Genomic DNA, 21,891 nt, shown 5'->3' on the forward strand with positions numbered 1-21,891 from the left:
TAACAGACCTCAGTGTTAGTCAGGGTTACGTAGTGTAGTAACAGACCTCAGTGTTAGTCAGGGTTACGACCTAGTGTAGTAACAGACCTCAGTGTTAGTCAGGGTTACGTAGTGTAGTAACAGACCTCAGTGTTAGTCAGGGTTACGTAGTGTAGTAACAGACCTCAGTGTTAGTCCAGGGTTACGTAGTGTAGTAACAGACCTCAGTGTTAGTCAGGGTTACGTAGTGTAGTAACAGACCTCAGTGTTAGTCAGGGTTACGTAGTGTAGTAACAGACCTCAGTGTTAGTCAGGGTTACGTAGTGTAGTAACAGACCTCAGTGTTAGTCAGGGTTACGTAGTGTAGTAACAGACCTCAGTGTTAGTCAGGGTTACGTAGTGTAGTAACAGACCTCAGTGTTAGTCAGGGTTACGTAGTGTAGTAACAGACCTCAGTGTTAGTCAGGGTTACGTAGTGTAGTAACAGACCTCAGTGTTAGTCAGGGTTACGTAGTGTAGTAACAGACCTCAGTGTTAGTCAGGGTTACGTAGTGTAGTAACAGACCTCAGTGTTAGTCAGGGTTACGTAGTGTAGTAACAGACCTCAGTGTTAGTCAGGGTTACGTAGTGTAGTAACAGACCTCAGTGTTAGCCAGGGTTACGTAGTGTAGTAACAGACCTCAGTGTTAGTCAGGGTTACGTAGTGTAGTAACAGACCTCAGTGTTAGCCAGGGTTACGTAGTGTAGTAACAGACCTCAGTGTTAGCCAGGGTTACACTGTGTAGAAGCAGACCTCAGTGTTAGTCCAGTGTTACGTAGTGTAGTAACAGACCTCAGTGTTAGCCAGGGTTACGTAGTGTAGTAACAGACCTCAGTGTTAGTCAGGGTTACGTAGTGTAGTAACAGACCTCAGTGTTAGTCCAGGGTTACGTAGTGTAGTAACAGACCTCAGTGTTAGTCAGGGTTACGTAGTGTAGTAACAGACCTCAGTGTTAGCCAGGGTTACGTAGTGTAGTAACAGACCTCAGTGTTAGCCAGGGTTACGTAGTGTAGTAACAGACCTCAGTGTTAGTCAGGGTTACGTAGTGTAGTAACAGACCTCAGTGTTAGCCAGGGTTACACTGTGTAGTAACAGACCTCAGTGTTAGCCAGGGTTACGTAGTGTAGTAACAGACCTCAGTGTTAGTCCAGGGTTACGTAGTGTAGTAACAGACCTCAGTGTTAGTCAGGGTTACACTCAGTGTAGTAACAGACCTCAGTGTTAGTCAGGGTTACGTAGTGTAGTAACAGACCTCAGTGTTAGTCAGGGTTACGTAGTGTAGTAACAGACCTCAGTGTTAGTCAGGGTTACGTAGTGTAGTAACAGACCTCAGTGTTAGTCAGGGTTACGTAGTGTAGTAACAGACCTCAGTGTTAGTCAGGGTTACGTAGTGTAGTAACAGACCTCAGTGTTAGCCAGGGTTACGTAGTGTAGTAACAGACCTCAGTGTTAGTCAGGGTTACGTAGTGTAGTAACAGACCTCAGTGTTAGTCAGGGGGTTACAGACCAGACCTCAGTGTTAGCCAGGGTACGTAGTAGTAACAGACCTCAGTGTTAGTCAGGGTTACGTAGTGTAGTAACAGACCTCAGTGTTAGTCAGGGTTACGTAGTGTAGTAACAGACCTCAGTGTTAGTCAGGGTTACGTAGTGTAGTAACAGACCTCAGTGTTAGTCAGGGTTACGTAGTGTAGTAACAGACCTCAGTGTTAGCCAGGGTTACGTAGTGTAGTAACAGACCTCAGTGTTAGCCAGGGTTACGTAGTGTAGTAACAGACCTCAGTGTTAGTCAGGGTTACGTAGTGTAGTAACAGACCTCAGTGTTAGTCAGTGTGTAGTAACAGACCTCAGTGTTAGTCAGGGTTACGTAGTGTAGTAACAGACCTCAGTGTTAGTCAGGGTTACGTAGTGTAGTAACAGACCTCAGTGTTAGTCAGGGTTACGTAGTGTAGTAACAGACCTCAGTGTTAGTCCAGGGTTACGTAGTGTAGTAACAGACCTCAGTGTTAGTCAGGGTTACGTAGTGTAGTAACAGACCTCAGTGTTAGTCAGGGTTACGTAGTGTAGTAACAGACCTCAGTGTTAGTCAGGGTTACGTAGTGTAGTAACAGACCTCAGTGTTAGTCCAGGGTTACGTAGTGTAGTAACAGACCTCAGTGTTAGTCAGGGTTACGTAGTGTAGTAACAGACCTCAGTGTTAGTCAGGGTTACGTAGTGTAGTAACAGACCTCAGTGTTAGTCAGGGTTACGTAGTGTAGTAACAGACCTCAGTGTTAGTCAGGGTTACGTAGTGTAGTAACAGACCTCAGTGTTAGCCAGGGTTACGTAGTGTAGTAACAGACCTCAGTGTTAGTCAGGGTTACGTAGTGTAGTAACAGACCTCAGTGTTAGTCAGGGTTACGTAGTGTAGTAACAGACCTCAGTGTTAGTCCAGGGTTACGTAGTGTAGTAACAGACCTCAGTGTTCCAGGGTTACGTAGTGTAGTAACAGACCCTCAGGGTGTGTAGTAACAGACCTCAGTGGCAGGGTTACGTAGTGTAGTAACAGACCTCAGTGTTAGTCAGGGTTACGTAGTGTAGTAACAGACAGAGTCCCGTAGTGTAGTAACAGTAACAGACGTAGTCAATGTAGTAACAGACCTCAGTGAGGGTACGTAGTAGTCTCAGTGTTAGCCAGGGTTAAGTGTAGTAGCAGACCTCAGTGTTAGTCAGGTTACGTAGTATTAGTAACAGACCTCAGTGTTAGTCAGGGTTACACTAGTCAGTGTATTAACAGACCTCAGTGTTAGTCAGGGTTACGTAGTGTAGTAACAGACCTCAGTGTTAGTCCAGGGTTACACAGTGTAGTAACAGACCTCAGTGTTAGCCAGGGTTACACTGTGTAGTAACAGACCTCAGTGTTAGTCAGGGTTACGTAGTGTAGTAACAGACCTCAGTGTTAGTCAGGGTTACGTAGTGTAGTAACAGACCTCAGTGTTAGTCAGGGTTACGTAGTGTAGTAACAGACCTCAGTGTTAGTCAGGGTTACGTAGTGTAGTAGCAGACCTCAGTGTTAGTCAGGGTTACGTAGTGTAGTAACAGACCTCAGTGTTAGTCAGGGTTACGTAGTGTAGTAACAGACCTCAGTGTTAGTCAGGGTTACGTAGTGTAGTAACAGACCTCAGTGTTAGTCAGGGTTACGTAGTGTAGTAACAGACCTCAGTGTTAGTCAGGGTTACGTAGTGTAGTAACAGACCTCAGTGTTAGTCAGGGGGTTACACTAGTGTAGTAACAGACCTCAGTGTTAGTCAGGGTTACGTAGTGTAGTAACAGACCTCAGTGTTAGTCAGGGTTACGTAGTGTAGTAACAGACCTCAGTGTTAGTCAGGGTTACGTAGTGTAGTAACAGACCTCAGTGTTAGCCAGGTTACGTAGTGTAGTAACAGACCTCAGTGTTAGTCAGGGTTACGTAGTGTAGTAACAGACCTCAGTGTTAGCCAGGGTTACACTGTGTAGTAGCAGACCTCAGTGTTAGTCAGGGTTACGTAGTGTAGTAACAGACCTCAGTGTTAGTCAGGGTTACGTAGTGTAGTAGCAGACCTCAGTGTTAGTCCAGGGTTACGTAGTGTAGTAACAGACCTCAGTGTTAGTCCAGGGTTACGTAGTGTAGTAACAGACCTCAGTGTTAGTCAGGGTTACGTAGTGTAGTAACAGACCTCAGTGTTAGTCAGGGTTACGTAGTGTAGTAACAGACCTCAGTGTTAGTCAGGGTTACGTAGTGTAGTAACAGACCTCAGTGTTAGTCAGGGTTACGTAGTGTAGTAACAGACCTCAGTGTTAGCCAGGGTTACGTAGTGTAGTAACAGACCTCAGTGTTAGTCAGGGTTACGTAGTGTAGTAACAGACCTCAGTGTTAGTCAGGGTTACGTAGTGTAGTAACAGACCTCAGTGTTAGTCAGGGTTACACTAGTGTAGTAACAGACCTCAGTGTTAGTCAGGGTTACACTGTGTAGTAACAGACTCAGTGTTAGTCCAGGGTTACACTGTGTAGTAACAGACCTCAGTGTTAGTCAGGGTTACGTAGTGTAGTAACAGACCTCAGTGTTAGTCAGGGTTACGTAGTGTAGTAACAGACCTCAGTGTTAGTCAGGGTTACACTGTGTAGTAACAGACCTCAGTGTTAGTCCAGGGTTACGTAGTGTAGTAACAGACCTCAGTGTTAGTCAGGGTTACGTAGTGTAGTAACAGACCTCAGTGTTAGTCAGGGTTAGTCGTGAGTGTAGTAACAGACCTCAGTGTTAGTCAGGGTTACGTAGTGTAGTAACAGACCTCAGTGTTAGTCAGGGTTAACAGACCTCAGTGTTAGTCCAGTAACAGACCTCAGTGTTAGTCAGGGTTACGTAGTGTAGTAACAGACCTCAGTGTTAGTGCAGTAACAGGGTTACACTGTGTAGTAGCAGACCTCAGTGTTAGTCAGGGTTACACAGTGTAGTAACAGAACTCAGTGTTAGTCCAGGGTTACACTGTGTAGTAACAGACCTCAGTGTTAGTCAGGGTTACGTAGTGTAGTAACAGACCTCAGTGTTAGTCAGGGTTACACAGTGTAGTAACAGACCTCAGTGTTAGTCAGGAGCCAGTAGTAACAGTCCAGTTCACTGTAGACCAGAGACTAGGACATGGGAAACAGCACCAGAGACTAGGACATGGGAAACAGCACCAGAGACTAGGACATGGGAAACAGCACCAGAGACTAGGACATGGGAAACAGCACCAGAGACTAGGACATGGGAAACAGCACCAGAGACTAGGACATGGGAAACAGCACCAGAGACTAGGACATGGGAAACAGCACCAGAGACTAGGACATGGGAAACAGCACCAGAGACTAGGACATGGGAAACAGCACCAGAGACTAGGAGACTAGGACATAGGAAACAGCACCAGAGACTAGGACATGGGAAACAGCACCAGAGACTAGGACATGGGAAACAGGACATGGGAAACAGCACCAGAGACTAGGACATGGGAAACCACCAGAGACTAGGACATGGGAAACAGCACCAGAGACTAGGACATGGGAAACCACCAGAGACTAGGACATGGGAAACAGCACCAGAGACTAGAAACAGCACCAGACTAGGACATGGGAAACAGCACCAGAGACTAGGACATGGGAAACAGCACCAGAGACTAGGACATGGGAAACAGCACCAGAGACTAGACATGGGAAACAGCACCAGAGACTAGGACATGGGAAACAGCACCAGAGACTAGGACATGGGGAAACAGCACCAGAGACTAGGTTACACAGGAAACCACCAAACTAGGACATGGGAAACAGCACCAGAGACTAGGACATGGGAAACAGCACCAGAGACTAGAGACTAGGATATGGGAAACAGCACCAGAGACTAGGACATGGGAAACAGCACCAGAGACTAGGACATGGGAAACAGCACCAGAGACTAGGACATGGGAAACAGCACCAGAGACTAGGACATGGGAAACAGCACCAGAGACTAGGACATGGGAAACAGCACCAGAGACTAGGACATGGGAAACAGCACCAGAGACTAGGACATGGGAAACAGCACCAGAGACTAGGAGACTAGGACATGGGAAACAGCACCAGAGACTAGGACATGGGAAACCACCAGAGACTAGGACATGGGAAACAGCACCAGAGACTAGGACATGGGAAACAGCACCAGAGACTAGGACATGGGAAACAGCACCAGAGACTAGGACATGGGAACCAGCACCAGAGACTAGGACATGGGGAAACAGCACCAGAGACTAGGACATGGGAAACAGCACCAGAGACTAGGACATGGGAAACAGCACCAGAGACTAGGACATGGGAAACAGCACCAGAGACTAGGACATGGGAAACAGCACCAGAGACTAGGACATGGGAACCAGCACCAGAGACTAGGACATGGGGAAACAGCACCAAAGACTAGGACATGGGAAACAGCACCGGAGACTAGGACATGGGAAACAGTACCAGGGACTAGGACATGGGAAACCACCAGAGACTAGGACATGGGAAACAGCACCAGAGACTAGGACATGGGGAAACAGCACCAGAGACTAGGACATGGGAAACAGCACCGGAGACTAGGACATGGGAAACAGTACCAGGGACTAGGACATGGGAAACAGCACCAGAGACTAGGACATGGGAAACAGCACCAGAGACTAGGACATGGGAAACAGCACCAGAGACTAGGACATGGGAAACAGCACCAGAGACTAGGACATGGAAACAGCACCAGAGACTAGGACATGGGAAACAGCACCAGAGACTAGGACATGGGAAACCACCAGAGACTAGGACATGGGAAACAGCACCAGAGACTAGGACATGGGAAACCACCAGAGACTAGGACATGGGAAACAGCACCAGAGACTAGGACATGGGAAACAGCACCAGAGACTAGGACATGGGAAACAGCACCAGAGACTAGGACATGGGGAAACAGCACCAGAGACTAGGACATGGGAACCAGCACCAGAGACTAGGACATGGGAAACAGCACCAGAGACTAGGAGACTAGGACATGGGAAACAGCACCAGAGACTAGGACATGGGAAACAGCACCAGAGACTAGGACATGGGAAACAGCACCAGAGACTAGGACATGGGAAACAGCACCAGAGACTAGGAGACTAGGACATGGGGAAACAGCACCAGAGACTAGGACATGGGAAACAGCACCAGAGACTAGGACATGGGAAACAGCACCAGAGAGTAGGACATGGGAAACAGCACCAGAGACTAGGACATGGGGAAACAGCACCAGAGACTAGGACATGGGAAACAGCACCAGAGACTAGGAGACTAGGACATGGGAAACAGCACCAGAGACTATGACATGGGAAACAGCACCAGGGACTAGGACATGGGAAACAGCACCAGAGACTAGGACATGGGAAACAGCACCAGAGACTAGGACATGGGAAACAGCACCAGAGACTAGGACATGGGAAACAGCACCAGAGACTAGGACATGGGAAACAGCACCAGAGACTAGGACATGGGAAACAGCACCAGAGACTAGGACATGGGAAACAGCACCAGAGACTAGGAGACTAGGACATGGGAAACAGCACCAGAGACTAGGAAATGGGAAACAGCACCAGAGACTAGGACATGGGAAACAGCACCAGAGACTAGGACATGGGAACCAGCACCAGAGACTAGGACATGGGGAAACAGCACCAGAGAGAGTAGGACATGGGAAACAGCACCAGGGACTAGGACATGGGAAACAGCACCAGAGACTAGGACATGGGGAAACAGCACCAGAGACTAGGACATGGGAAACAGCACCAGAGACTAGGACATGGGAAACAGCACCGGAGACTAGGACATGGGAAACAGCACCAGAGACTAGGACATGGGAAACAGCACCAGAGACTAGGACATGGGAAACAGCACGGAGACTAGGACATGGGAAACAGTACCAGAGACTAGGACATGGGAAACAGCACCAGAGACTAGGACATGGGAAACAGCACCAGGGACTAGGACATGGGAAACAGCACCAGAGACTAGGCCATGGGAAACAGCACCAGAGACTAGGACATGGGAAACAGCACCAGAGACTAGGAGACTAGGACATGGAAACAGCACCAGAGACTAGGACATGGGAAACAGCACCAGAGACTAGGACATGGGAAACAGCACCAGAGACTAGGACATGGGAAACAGCACCAGACTAGGACATGGGAAACAGCACCAGAGACTAGGACATGGGAAACAGCACCAGAGACTAGGACATGGGAAACAGCACCAGAGACTAGAGACTAGGACATGGGAAACAGCACCAGAGACTAGGACATGGGAAACAGCGCCAGAGACTAGGACATGGGAAACAGCACCAGAGACTAGGACATGGGAAACCACCAGAGACTAGGACATGGGAAACAGCACCAGAGACTAGGACATGGGAAACCACCAGAGACTAGGACATGGGAAACAGCACCAGAGACTAGGAGACTAGGACATGGGAAACAGCACCAGAGACTAGGACATGGGAAACAGCACCAGAGACTAGGACATGGGAAACAGCACCAGAGACTAGGACATGGGAAACAGCACCAGAGACTAGGACATGGGGAAACAGCACCAGAGACTAGGACATGGGAAACAGCACCAGAGACTAGGAGACTAGGACATGGGAAACAGCACCAGAGACTAGGACATGGGAAACAGCACCAGAGACTAGGACATGGGAAACAGCACCAGAGACTAGGACATGGGAAACAGCACCAGAGACTAGGACATGGGAAACAGCACCAGAGACTAGGACATGGGAAACAGCACCAGAGACTAGGACATGGGAAACAGCACCAGAGACTAGGACATGGGAAACCACCAGAGACTAGGACATGGGAAACAGCACCAGAGACTAGGACATGGGAAACAGCACCAGAGACTAGGACATGGGAAACAGCACCAGAGACTAGGAGACTAGGACATGGGAAACAGCACCAGAGACTAGGACATGGGAAACCACCAGAGACTAGGACATGGGAAACAGCACCAGAGACTAGGACATGGGAAACAGCACCAGAGACTAGGACATGGGAAACAGCACCAGAGACTAGGACATGGGAAACAGCACCAGAGACTAGGACATGGGAAACAGCACCAGAGACTAGGACATGGGAAACAGCACCAGAGACTAGGACATGGGAAACAGCACCAGAGACTAGGAGACTAGGACATGGGAAACAGCACCAGAGACTAGGACATGGGAAACCACCAGAGACTAGGAGACTAGGATATGGGAAACAGCACCAGAGACTAGGACATGGGAAACAGCACCAGAGACTAGGACATGGGAAACAGCACCAGAGACTAGGACATAGGAAACAGCACCAGAGACTAGGACATGGGAAACAGCACCAGAGACTAGGACATGGGAAACAGCACCAGAGACTAGGACATGGGAAACAGCACCAGAGACTAGGACATGGGAAACAGCACCAGAGACTAGGACATGGGAAACAGCACCAGAGACTAGGAGACTAGGACATGGGAAACAGCACCAGAGACTAGGACATGGGAAACCACCAGAGACTAGGACATGGGAAACAGCACCAGAGACTAGGACATGGGAAACAGCACCAGAGACTAGGACATGGGAAACAGCACCAGAGACTAGGACATGGGAACCAGCACCAGAGACTAGGACATGGGAAACAGCACCAGAGACTAGGACATGGGAAACAGCACCAGAGACTAGGACATGGGAAACAGCACCAGAGACTAGGACATGGGAAACAGCACCAGAGACTAGGACATGGGAAACAGCACCAGAGACTAGGACATGGGAACCAGCACCAGAGACTAGGACATGGGGAAACAGCACCAAAGACTAGGACATGGGAAACAGCACCGGAGACTAGGACATGGGAAACAGTACCAGGGACTAGGACATGGGAAACCACCAGAGACTAGGACATGGGAAACAGCACCAGAGACTAGGACATGGGAAACAGCACCAGAGACTAGGACATGGGAAACAGCACCGGAGACTAGGACATGGGAAACAGTACCAGGGACTAGGACATGGGAAACAGCACCAGAGACTAGGACATGGGAAACAGCACCAGAGACTAGGACATGGGAAACAGCACCAGAGACTAGGACATGGGAAACAGCACCAGAGACTAGGACATGGGAAACAGCACCAGAGACTAGGACATGGAAACAGCACCAGAGACTAGGACATGGGAAACCACCAGAGACTAGGACATGGGAAACAGCACCAGAGACTAGGACATGGGAAACCACCAGAGACTAGGACATGGAAACAGCACCAGAGACTAGGACATGGGAAACAGCACCAGAGACTAGGACATGGGAAACAGCACCAGAGACTAGGACATGGGAAACAGCACCAGAGACTAGGACATGGGAACCAGCACCAGAGACTAGGACATGGGAAACAGCACCAGAGACTAGGAGACTAGGACATGGGAAACAGCACCAGAGACTAGGACATGGGAAACAGCACCAGAGACTAGGACATGGGAAACAGCACCAGAGACTAGGACATGGGAAACAGCACCAGAGACTAGGAGACTAGGACATGGGAAACAGTACCAGAGACTAGGACATGGGAAACAGCACCAGAGACTAGGACATGGGAAACCACCAGAGACTAGGACATGGGAAACAGCACCAGAGACTAGGACATGGGAACCAGCACCAGAGACTAGGACATGGGGAAACAGCACCAAAGACTAGGACATGGGAAACAGCACCGGAGACTAGGACATGGGAAACAGTACCAGGGACTAGGACATGGGAAACCACCAGAGACTAGGACATGGGAAACAGCACCAGAGACTAGGACATGGGGAAACAGCACCAGAGACTAGGACATGGGAAACAGCACCGGAGACTAGGACATGGGAAACAGTACCAGGGACTAGGACATGGGAAACAGCACCAGAGACTAGGACATGGGAAACAGCACCAGAGACTAGGACATGGGAAACAGCACCAGAGACTAGGACATGGGAAACAGCACCAGAGACTAGGACATGGGAAACAGCACCAGAGACTAGGACATGGGAAACAGCACCAGAGACTAGGACATGGGAAACCACCAGAGACTAGGACATGGGAAACAGCACCAGAGACTAGGACATGGGAAACCACCAGAGACTAGGACATGGGAAACAGCACCAGAGACTAGGACATGGGAAACAGCACCAGAGAATAGGACATGGGAAACAGCACCAGAGACTAGGACATGGGGAAACAGCACCAGAGACTAGGACATGGGAAACAGCACCAGAGACTAGGACATGGGAAACAGCACCAGAGACTAGGAGACTAGGACATGGGAAACCACCAGAGACTAGGACATGGGAAACCACCAGAGACTAGGACATGGGAAACAGCACCAGAGACTAGGACATGGGTAACAGCACCAGAGACTAGGAGACTAGGACATGGGAAACAGCACCAGAGACTAGGACATGGGTAACAGCACCAGAAACTAGGACATGAGAAACAGCACCAGAGACTAGGACATGGGAAACCACCAGAGACTAGGACATGGGAAACCACCAGAGACTAGGACATGGGGAAACAGCACCAGAGACTAGGAGACTAGGACATGGGAAACAGCACCAGAGACTATGACATGGGAAACAGCACCAGGGACTAGGACATGGGAAACAGCACCAGAGACTAGGACATGGGAAACAGCACCAGAGACTAGGACATGGGAAACAGCACCAGAGACTAGGACATGGGAAACAGCACCAGAGACTAGGACATGGGAAACAGCACCAGAGACTAGGACATGGGAAACAGCACCAGAGACTAGGACATGGGAAACAGCACCAGAGACTAGGAGACTAGGACATGGGAAACAGCACCAGAGACTAGGAAATGGGAAACAGCACCAGAGACTAGGACATGGGAAACAGCACCAGAGATAGGACATGGGAAACAGCACCAGAGACTAGGACATGGGAAACAGCACCAGAGACTAGGACATGGAAACAGCACCAGAGACTAGGAGACTAGGACATGGGAAACAGCACCAGAGACTAGGACATGGGAACCAGCACCAGAGACTAGGACATGGGAAACAGCACCAGAGAGTAGGACATGGGAAACAGCACCAGGGACTAGGACATGGGAAACAGCACCAGAGACTAGGACATGGGGAAACAGCACCAGAGACTAGGACATGGGAAACAGCACCAGAGACTAGGACATGGGAAACAGCACCGGAGACTAGGACATGGGAAACAGCACCAGAGACTAGGACATGGGAAACAGCACCAGAGACTAGGACATGGGAAACAGCACCGGAGACTAGGACATGGGAAACAGTACCAGAGACTAGGACATGGGAAACAGCACCAGAGACTAGGACATGGGAAACAGCACCAGGGACTAGGACATGGAAACAGCACCAGAGACTAGGCCATGGAAACAGCACCAGAGACTAGGACATGGGAAACAGCACCAGAGACTAGGAGACTAGGACATGGGAAACAGCACCAGAGACTAGGACATGGGAAACAGCACCAGAGACTAGGACATGGGAAACAGCACCAGAGACTAGGACATGGGAAACAGCACCAGGGACTAGGACATGGGAAACAGCACCAGAGACTAGGACATGGGAAACAGCACCAGAGACTAGGACATGGGAAACAGAACCGGAGACTAGGACATGGGAAACAGCACCAGGGACTAGGACATGGGAAACAGCACCAGAGACTAGGAGACTAGGACATGGGGAACAGCACCAGAGACTAGGACATGGGAAACAGCACCAGAGACTAGGACATAGGAAACAGCACCAGAGACTAGGCCATGGGAAACAGCACCAGAGACTAGGACATGGGAAACAGCACCAGAGACTAGGAGACTAGGACATGGGAAACAGCACCAGAGACTAGGACATGGGAAACAGCACCAGAGACTAGGACATGGGAAACAGCACCAGAGACTAGGAGACTAGGACATGGGAAACAGCACCAGAGACTAGGACATGGGAAACAGCACCAGAGACTAGGAGACTAGGACATGGGAAACAGCACCAGAGACTAGGAGACTAGGACATGGGAAACAGCACCAGAGACTAGGACATGGGAAACAGCACCAGAGACTAGGACATGGGAAACAGCACCAGAGACTAGGACATGGGAAACAGCACCAGAGACTAGGACATGGGAAACAGCACCAGAGACTAGGACATGGGAAACAGCACCGGAGACTAGGACATGGGAAACAGCACCAGAGACTAGGACATGGGAAACAGCACCAGAGACTAGGACATGGGAAACAGCACCAGAGACTAGGACATGGGAAACAGCACCAGAGACTAGGACATGGGAAACAGCACCAGAGACTAGGACATGGGAAACAGCACCAGAGACTAGGACATGGGAAACAGCACCAGAGACTAGGACATGGGAAACAGCACCAGAGACTAGGACATGGGAAACAGTACCAGGGACTAGGACATGGGAAACAGCACCAGAGACTAGGAGACTAGGACATGGGAAACAGCACCAGAGACTAGGACATGGGAAACAGCACCAGAGACTAGAACATGGGAAACAGCACCAGAGACTAGGACATGGGAAACAGCACCAGAGACTAGGACATGGGGAAACAGCACCAGAGACTAGGACATGGGAAACAGCACCAGAGACTAGGAGACTGGGACATGGCAAACAGCACCAGAGACTAGGACATGGGAAACAGCACCAGAGACTAGGGCATGGGAAACAGCACCAGAGACTAGGGCATGGGAAACAGCACCAGAGACTAGGAGACTGGGACATGGGAAACAGCACCAGAGACTAGGAGACTGGGAAACAGCACCAGAGACTAGGACATGGGAAACAGCACCAGAGACTAGGACATGGGAAACAGCACCAGAGACTAGGACATGGGAAACAGCACCAGAGACTAGGACATGGGAAACAGCACCAGAGACTAGAGACTAGGACATGGGAAACAGCACCAGAGACTAGGACATGGGAAACAGCACCAGAGACTAGGACATGGGAAACCACCAGAGACTAGGACATGGGAAACAGCACCAGAGACTAGGACAGGGAAACAGCACCAGAGACTAGGACATGGGAAACAGCACCAGAGACTAGGACATGGGAAACAGCACCAGAGACTAGGACATGGGAAACAGCACCAGAGACTAGGACATGGGAAACAGCACCAGAGACTAGGACATGGGAACCAGCACCAGAGACTAGGACATGGGAAACAGCACCAGAGACTAGGAGACAGGACATGGGAAACAGCACCAGAGACTAGGACTGGGAAACAGCACCAGAGACTAGGACATGGGAAACAGCACCAGAGACTAGGACATGGGAAACAGCACCAGAGACTAGACTAGGACATGGGAAACAGTACCAGAGACTAGGACATGGGAAACAGCACCAGAGACTAGGACATGGAAACCACCAGAGACTAGGACATGGGAAACAGCACCAGAGACTAGGACATGGGAACCAGCACCAGAGACTAGGACATGGGAAACAGCACCAAAGACTAGGACATGGGAAACAGCACCAGAGACTAGGACATGGGAAACAGTACCAGGGACTAGGACATGGGAAACAGCACCAGAGACTAGCACCAGAGACTAGGACATGGGAAACAGCACCAGAGACTAGGACATGGGAAACAGCACCAGAGACTAGGACATGGGAAACAGCACCAGAGACTAGGACATGGGAAACAGCACCAGAGACTAGGACATGGGAAACAGCACCAGAGACTAGGACATGGGAAACAGCACCAGAGACTAGGACATGGGAAACAGCACCAGAGACTAGGACATGGGAAACAGCACCAGAGACTAGGACATGGGAAACAGCACCAGAGACTAGACATGGGGAAACCACCAGAGACTAGGACATGGGAAACAGCACCAGAGACTAGGACATGGGAAACCACCAGAGACTAGGACATGGGAAACAGCACCAGAGACTAGGACATGGGAAACAGCACCAGAGAATAGGACATGGGAAACAGCACCAGAGACTAGGACATGGGAAACAGCACCAGAGACTAGGACATGGGAACAGCACCAGAGACTAGGACATGGGAAACAGCACCAGAGACTAGGAGACTAGGACATGGGAAACAGCACCAGAGACTAGGACATGGGAAACAGCACCAGAGACTAGGACATGGGAAACAGCACCAGAGACTAGGACATGGGAAACAGCACAGAGACTAGGAGACTAGGACATGGGAAACAGCACCAGAGACTAGGACATGGGAAACAGCACCAGAGACTAGGACATGGGAAACAGCACCAGAGACTAGGACATGGGAAACAGCACCAGAGACTAGGACATGGGAAACAGCACCAGAGACTAGGACATGGGAAACAGCACAGAGACTAGAGACTAGGACATGGGAAACAGCACCAGAGACTATGACATGGGAAACAGCACCAGGGACTAGGACATGGGAAACAGCACCAGAGACTAGGACATGGGAAACAGCACCAGAGACTAGGACATGGGAAACAGCACCAGAGACTAGGACATGGGAAACAGCACCAGAGACTAGGACATGGGGAAACAGCACCAGAGACTAGGACATGGGAAACAGCACCAGAGACTAGGACATGGGAAACAGCACCAGACAGAGACTAGGACATGGGAAACAGCACAGAGACTAGGAAATGGGAAACAGCACCAGAGACTAGGACATGGGAAACAGCACCAGAGACTAGGACATGGGAACCAGCACCAGAGACTAGGACATGGGAAACAGCACCAGAGACTAGGACATGGGAAACAGCACCAGGGACTAGGACATGGGAAACAGCACCAGAGACTAGGACATGGGAAACAGCACCAGAGACTAGGACATGGGAAACAGCACCAGAGACTAGGACATGGGAAACAGCACCGGAGACTAGGACATGGGAAACAGCACCAGAGACTAGGACATGGGAAACAGCACCAGAGACTAGGACATGGGAAACAGCACCAGAGACTAGGACATGGGAAACAGTACCAGAGACTAGGACATGGGAAACAGCACCAGAGACTAGGACATGGGAAACAGCACCAGGGACTAGGACATGGGAAACAGCACCAGAGACTAGGCCATGGGAAACAGCACCAGAGACTAGGACATGGGAAACAGCACAGAGACAGAGACTAGGACATGGGAAACAGCACCAGGAGACTAGGACATGGGAAACAGCACCAGAGACTAGGACATGGGAAACAGCACCAGGGACTAGGACATGGGAAACAGCACCAGAGACTAGGACATGGGAAACAGCACCAGAGACTAGGACATGGGAAACAGAACCGGAGACTAGGACATGGGAAACAGCACCAGGGACTAGGACATGGGAAACAGCACCAGAGACTAGGAGACTAGGACATGGGGAACAGCACCAGAGACTAGGACATGGGAAACAGCACCAGAGACTAGGACATGGGAAACAGCACCAGAGACTAGGCCATGGGAAACAGCACCAGAGACTAGGACATGGGAAACAGCACCAGAGACTAGGAGACTAGGACATGGGAAACAGCACCAGAGACTAGGACATGGGAAACAGCACCAGAGACTAGGACATGGGAAACAGCACCAGAGACTAGGAGACTAGGACATGGGAAACAGCACCAGAGACTAGGACATGGGAAACAGCACAGAGACAGGAGACTAGGACATGGGAAACAGCACAGAGACTAGGAGACTAGGACATGGGAAACAGCACCAGAGACTAGGACATGGGAAACAGCACCAGAGACTAGGACATGGGAAACAGCACCAGAGACTAGGACATGGGAAACAGCACCAGAGACTAGGACATGGGAAACAGCACCAGAGACTAGGACATGGGAAACAGCACCGGAGACTAGGACATGGGAAACAGCACCAGAGACTAGGACATGGGAAACAGCACCAGAGACTAGGACATGGGAAACAGCACCAGAGACTAGGACATGGGAAACAGCACCAGAGACTAGGACATGGGAAACAGCACCAGAGACTAGGACATGGGAAACAGCACCAGAGACTAGGACATGGGAAACAGCACCAGAGACTAGGACATGGGAAACAGCACCAGAGACTAGGACATGGGAAACAGCACCAGGGACTAGGACATGGGAAACAGCACCAGAGACTAGGAGACTAGGACATGGGAAACAGCACCAGAGACTAGGACATGGGAAACAGCACCAGAGACTAGAACATGGGAAACAGCACCAGAGACTAGGACATGGGAAACAGCACCAGAGACTAGGACATGGGAAACAGCACCAGAGACTAGGACATGGGAAACAGCACCAGAGACTAGGAGACTGGGACATGGCAAACAGCACCAGAGACTAGGACATGGGAAACAGCACCAGAGACTAGGGCATGGGAAACAGCACCAGAGACTAGGGCATGGGAAACAGCACCAGAGACTAGGACATGGGGGGAAACAGCACCAGAGACTAGAGACTGGGAAACAGGAGACTAGGACATGGGAAACAGCACCAGAGACTAGGTCATGGGAAACAGCACCAGAGACTAGGACATGGGAAACAGCACCAGAGACTAGGAGACTAGGACATGGGAAACAGCACCAGAGACTAGGACATGGGAAACAGCACCAGAGACTAGGGCATGGGAAACAGCACCAGAGACTAGGGCATGGGAAACAGCACCAGAGACTAGGAGACTGGGACATGGGAAACAGCACCAGAGACTAGGAGACTGGGAAACAGCACCAGAGACTAGGACATGGGAAACAGCACAGAGACTAGGACATGGGAAACAGCACCAGAGACTAGGACATGGGAAACAGCACCAGAGACTAGGACATGGGAAACAGCACCAGAGACTAGGACATGGGAAACAGCACAGAGACTAGGAGACTAGGACATGGGAAACAGCACCAGAGACTAGGACATGGGAAACAGCACCAGACTAGGACATGGGAAACAGCACCAGAGACTAGGACATGGGAAACAGCACCAGAGACTAGGACATGGGAAACAGCACCAGAGACTAGGACATGGGAAACAGCACCAGAGACTAGGAGACTAGGACATGGGAAACAGCACCAGAGACTATGAGACTAGGACATGGCAAACAGCACCAGAGACTAGAGACTATGGGAAACAGCACCAGAGACTAGGGACTAGGACATGGGAAACAGCACCAGAGACTAGGACATGGGAAACAGCACCAGAGACTAGGACATGGGAAACAGCACCAGAGACTAGGACATGGGAAACAGCACCAGAGACTAGGACATGGGAAACAGCACCGGAGACTAGGACATGGGAAACAGTACCAGAGACTAGGACATGGGAAACAGCACCAGAGACTAGGACATGGGAAACAGCACCAGGGACTAGGACATGGGAAACAGCACCAGAGACTAGGCCATGGGAAACAGCACCAGAGACTAGGACATGGGAAACAGCACCAGAGACTAGGAGACTAGGACATGGGAAACAGCACCAGAGACTAGGACATGGAAACAGCACCAGAGACTAGGACATGGGAAACAGCACCAGAGACTAGGACATGGGAAACAGCACCAGGGACTAGGACATGGGAAACAGCACCAGAGACTAGGACATGGGAAACAGCACCAGAGACTAGGACATGGGAAACAGCACCAGAGACTAGGACATGGGAAACAGCACCAGGGACTAGGACATGGGAAACAGCACCAGAGACTAGGAGACTAGGACATGGGAAACAGCACCAGAGACTAGGACATGGGAAACAGCACCAGAGACTAGGACATGGGAAACAGCACCAGAGACTAGGACATGGGAAACAGCACCAGAGACTAGGACATGGGAAACAGCACCAGAGACTAGGAGACTAGGACATGGGAAACAGCACCAGAGACTAGGACATGGGAAACAGCACCAGGGACTAGGACATGGGAAACAGCACAGAGACAGAGACTAGGACATGGGAAACAGCACCAGAGACTAGGACATGGGAAACAGCACCAGAGACAGAGACTAGGACATGGGAAACAGCACCAGAGACTAGGAGACTAGGACATGGGGAAACAGCACCAGAGACTAGGACATGGGAAACAGCACCAGAGACTAGGACATGGGAAACAGCACCAGAGACTAGGACATGGGAAACAGCACCAGAGACTAGGACATGGGAAACAGCACCAGAGACTAGGACATGGGAAACAGCACCAGAGACTAGGACATGGGAAACAGCACCAGAGACTAGGACATGGGAAACAGCACCAGAGACTAGGACATGGGAAACAGCACCAGAGACTAGGACATGGGAAACAGCACCAGAGACTAGGACATGGGAAACAGCACCAGAGACTAGGACATGGGAAACAGCACCAGAGACTAGGACATGGGAAACAGCACCAGAGACTAGGACATGGGAAACAGTACCAGGGACTAGGACATGGGAAACAGCACCAGAGACTAGGAGACTAGGACATGGGAAACAGCACCAGAGACTAGGACAGCACCAGAGACTAGGACATGGGAAACAGCACCAGAGACTAGGACATGGGAAACAGCACCAGAGACTAGGACATGGGAAACAGCACCAGAGACTAGGACATGGGAAACAGCACCAGAGACTAGGAGACTGGGACATGGGAAACAGCACCAGAGACTAGGACATGGGACAGCACCAGAGACTAGGGCATGGGAAACAGCACCAGAGACTAGGGCATGGGAAACAGCACCAGAGACTAGGAGACTGGGACATGGGAAACAGCACCAGAGACTAGGAGACATGGGAAACAGCACCAGAGACTAGGACATGGGAAACAGCACCAGAGACTAGGACATGGGAAACAGCACCAGAGACTAGGACATGGGAAACAGCACCAGAGACTAGGAGACTGGGACATGGCAAACAGCACCAGAGACTAGGACATGGGAAACAGCACCAGAGACTAGGGCATGGGAAACAGCACCAGAGACTAGGACATGGGAAACAGCACCAGAGACTAGGAGACTAGGACATGGGAAACAGCACCAGAGACTAGGACATGGGAAACAGCACCAGAGACTAGGACATGGGAAACAGCACCAGAGACTAGGACATGGGAAACAGCACCAGAGACTAGGACATGGGAAACAGCACCAGAGACTAGGAGACTAGGACATGGGAAACAGCACCAGAGACTAGGACATGGGAAACAGCACCAGAGACTAGGAGACTAGGACATGGGAAACAGCACCAGAGACTAGGACATGGGAAACAGCACCAGAGACTATGACATGGGAAACAGCACCAGAGACTAGGACATGGGGAAACAGCACCAGAGACTAGGACATGGGAAACAGCACCAGAGACTAGGACATGGGAAACAGCACCAGAGACTAGGAGACTAGGACATGGGAAACAGCACCAGAGACTAGGACATGGGAAACAGCACCGGAGACTAGGACATGGGAAACAGCACCAGAGACTAGGAGACTAGGGAAACAGCACCAGAGACTAGGACATGGGAAACAACACCAGAGACTAGGACATGGGAAACAGCACCAGAGACTAGGACATGGGAAACAGCACCAGAGACTAGGACATGGGAAACAGCACCAGAGACTAGGAGACTAGGACATGGGAAACAGCACCAGAGACTATGACATGGGAAACAGCACCAGAGACTAGGACATGGGAAACAGCACCAGAGACTAGGACATGGGAAACAGCACCAGAGACTAGGACATGGGAAACAGCACCAGAGACTAGGAGACTACATGGGAAACAGCACCAGAGACTAGGACATGGGAAACAGCACCAGAGACTAGGACATGGGAAACAGCACCAGAGACTAGGACATGGGAAACAGCACCAGAGACTAGGACATGGGAAACAGCACCAGAGACTAGGACATGGGAAACAGCACCAGAGACTAGGAGACTAGGACATGGGAAACAGCACCAGAGACTAGGACATGGGAAACAGCACCAGAGACTAGGACATGGGAAACAGCACAGAGACTAGGAGACTAGGACATGGGAAACAGCACCAGAGACTAGGACATGAGAAACAGCACCAGAGACTAGGACATGGGAAACAGCACCAGAGACTAGGACATGTGAAACAGCACCAGAGACTAGGACATGGGAAACAGCACCAGAGACTAGGACATGGGAAACAGCACCAGAGACTAGGACATGGGAAACAGTACCAGAGACTAGGACATGGGAAACAGCACCAGAGACTAGGACATGGGAAACAGCACCAGAGACTAGGAGACTAGGACATGGGAAACAGCACCAGAGACTAGGACATGGGGAAACAGCACCAGAGACTAGGACATGGGAAACAGCACCAGAGACTAGGACATGGGAAACAGCACCAGAGACTAGGACATGGGAAACAGCACCAGACTAGGACATGGGAAACAGCACCAGAGACTAGGACATGGAAACAGCACCAGAGACTAGGACATGGGAAACAGCACCAGAGACTAGGACATGGGAAACAGCACCAGAGACTAGAGACTAGGACATGGGAAACAGCACCAGGGACTAGGACATGGGGAAACAGCACCAGAGACTAGGACATGGGAAACAGCACCAGGGACTAGGACATGGGAAACAGCACCAGAGACTAGGACATGGGAAACAGCACCAGAGACTAGGACATGGGAAACAGCACCAGAGACTAGGGCATGGGAAACAGCACCAGAGACTAGGGCATGGGAAACAGCACCAGAGACTAGGAGACTGGGACATGGGAAACAGCACCAGAGACTAGGAGACTGGGAAACAGCACCAGAGACTAGGACATGGGAAACAGCACCAGAGACTAGGACATGGGAAACAGCACCAGAGACTAGGACATGGGAAACAGCACCAGAGACTAGAGACTAGGACATGGGAAACAGCACCAGAGACTAGGACATGGGAAACAGCACAGAGACAGAGACTAGGACATGGGAAACAACACCAGAGACTAGGACATGGGAAACAGCACCAGAGACTAGGACATGGGAAACAGCACCAGAGACTAGGACATGGGGAAACAGCACCAGAGACTAGGACATGGGAAACAGCACCAGAGACTAGGACATGGGAAACAGCACCAGAGACTAGGAGACTAGGACATGGGAAACAGCACCAGAGACTATGAGACTAGGACATGGCAAACAGCACCAGAGACTATGAGACTAGGGGGAAACAGCACCAGAGACTAGGAGACTAGGATATGGGAAACAGCACCAGAGACTAGGACATGGGAAACAGCACCGGAGACTAGGACATGGGAAACAGCACCAGAGACTAGGACATGGGAAACAGCACCAGAGACTAGGACATGGGAAACAGCACCGGAGACTAGGACATGGGAAACAGTACCAGAGACTAGGACATGGGAAACA

The 21,891-nt window shown here is 50.6% G+C and overlaps 1 long non-coding RNA gene across 1 annotated transcript in view; it reads left to right on the forward strand.

Annotated features, from left to right (window-relative positions):
- LOC127925052 (uncharacterized) overlaps window positions 1–21,891 on the forward strand; it is a 57,697-nt gene that overhangs the window by 19,653 nt on the left and 16,153 nt on the right. The window lies entirely within an intron of this gene.

The sequence above is a fragment of the Oncorhynchus keta genome, unplaced genomic scaffold (assembly GCF_023373465.1).
Source record: "Oncorhynchus keta strain PuntledgeMale-10-30-2019 unplaced genomic scaffold, Oket_V2 Un_contig_5010_pilon_pilon, whole genome shotgun sequence".
Classification (NCBI taxonomy): Eukaryota; Metazoa; Chordata; class Actinopteri; order Salmoniformes; family Salmonidae; genus Oncorhynchus; species Oncorhynchus keta.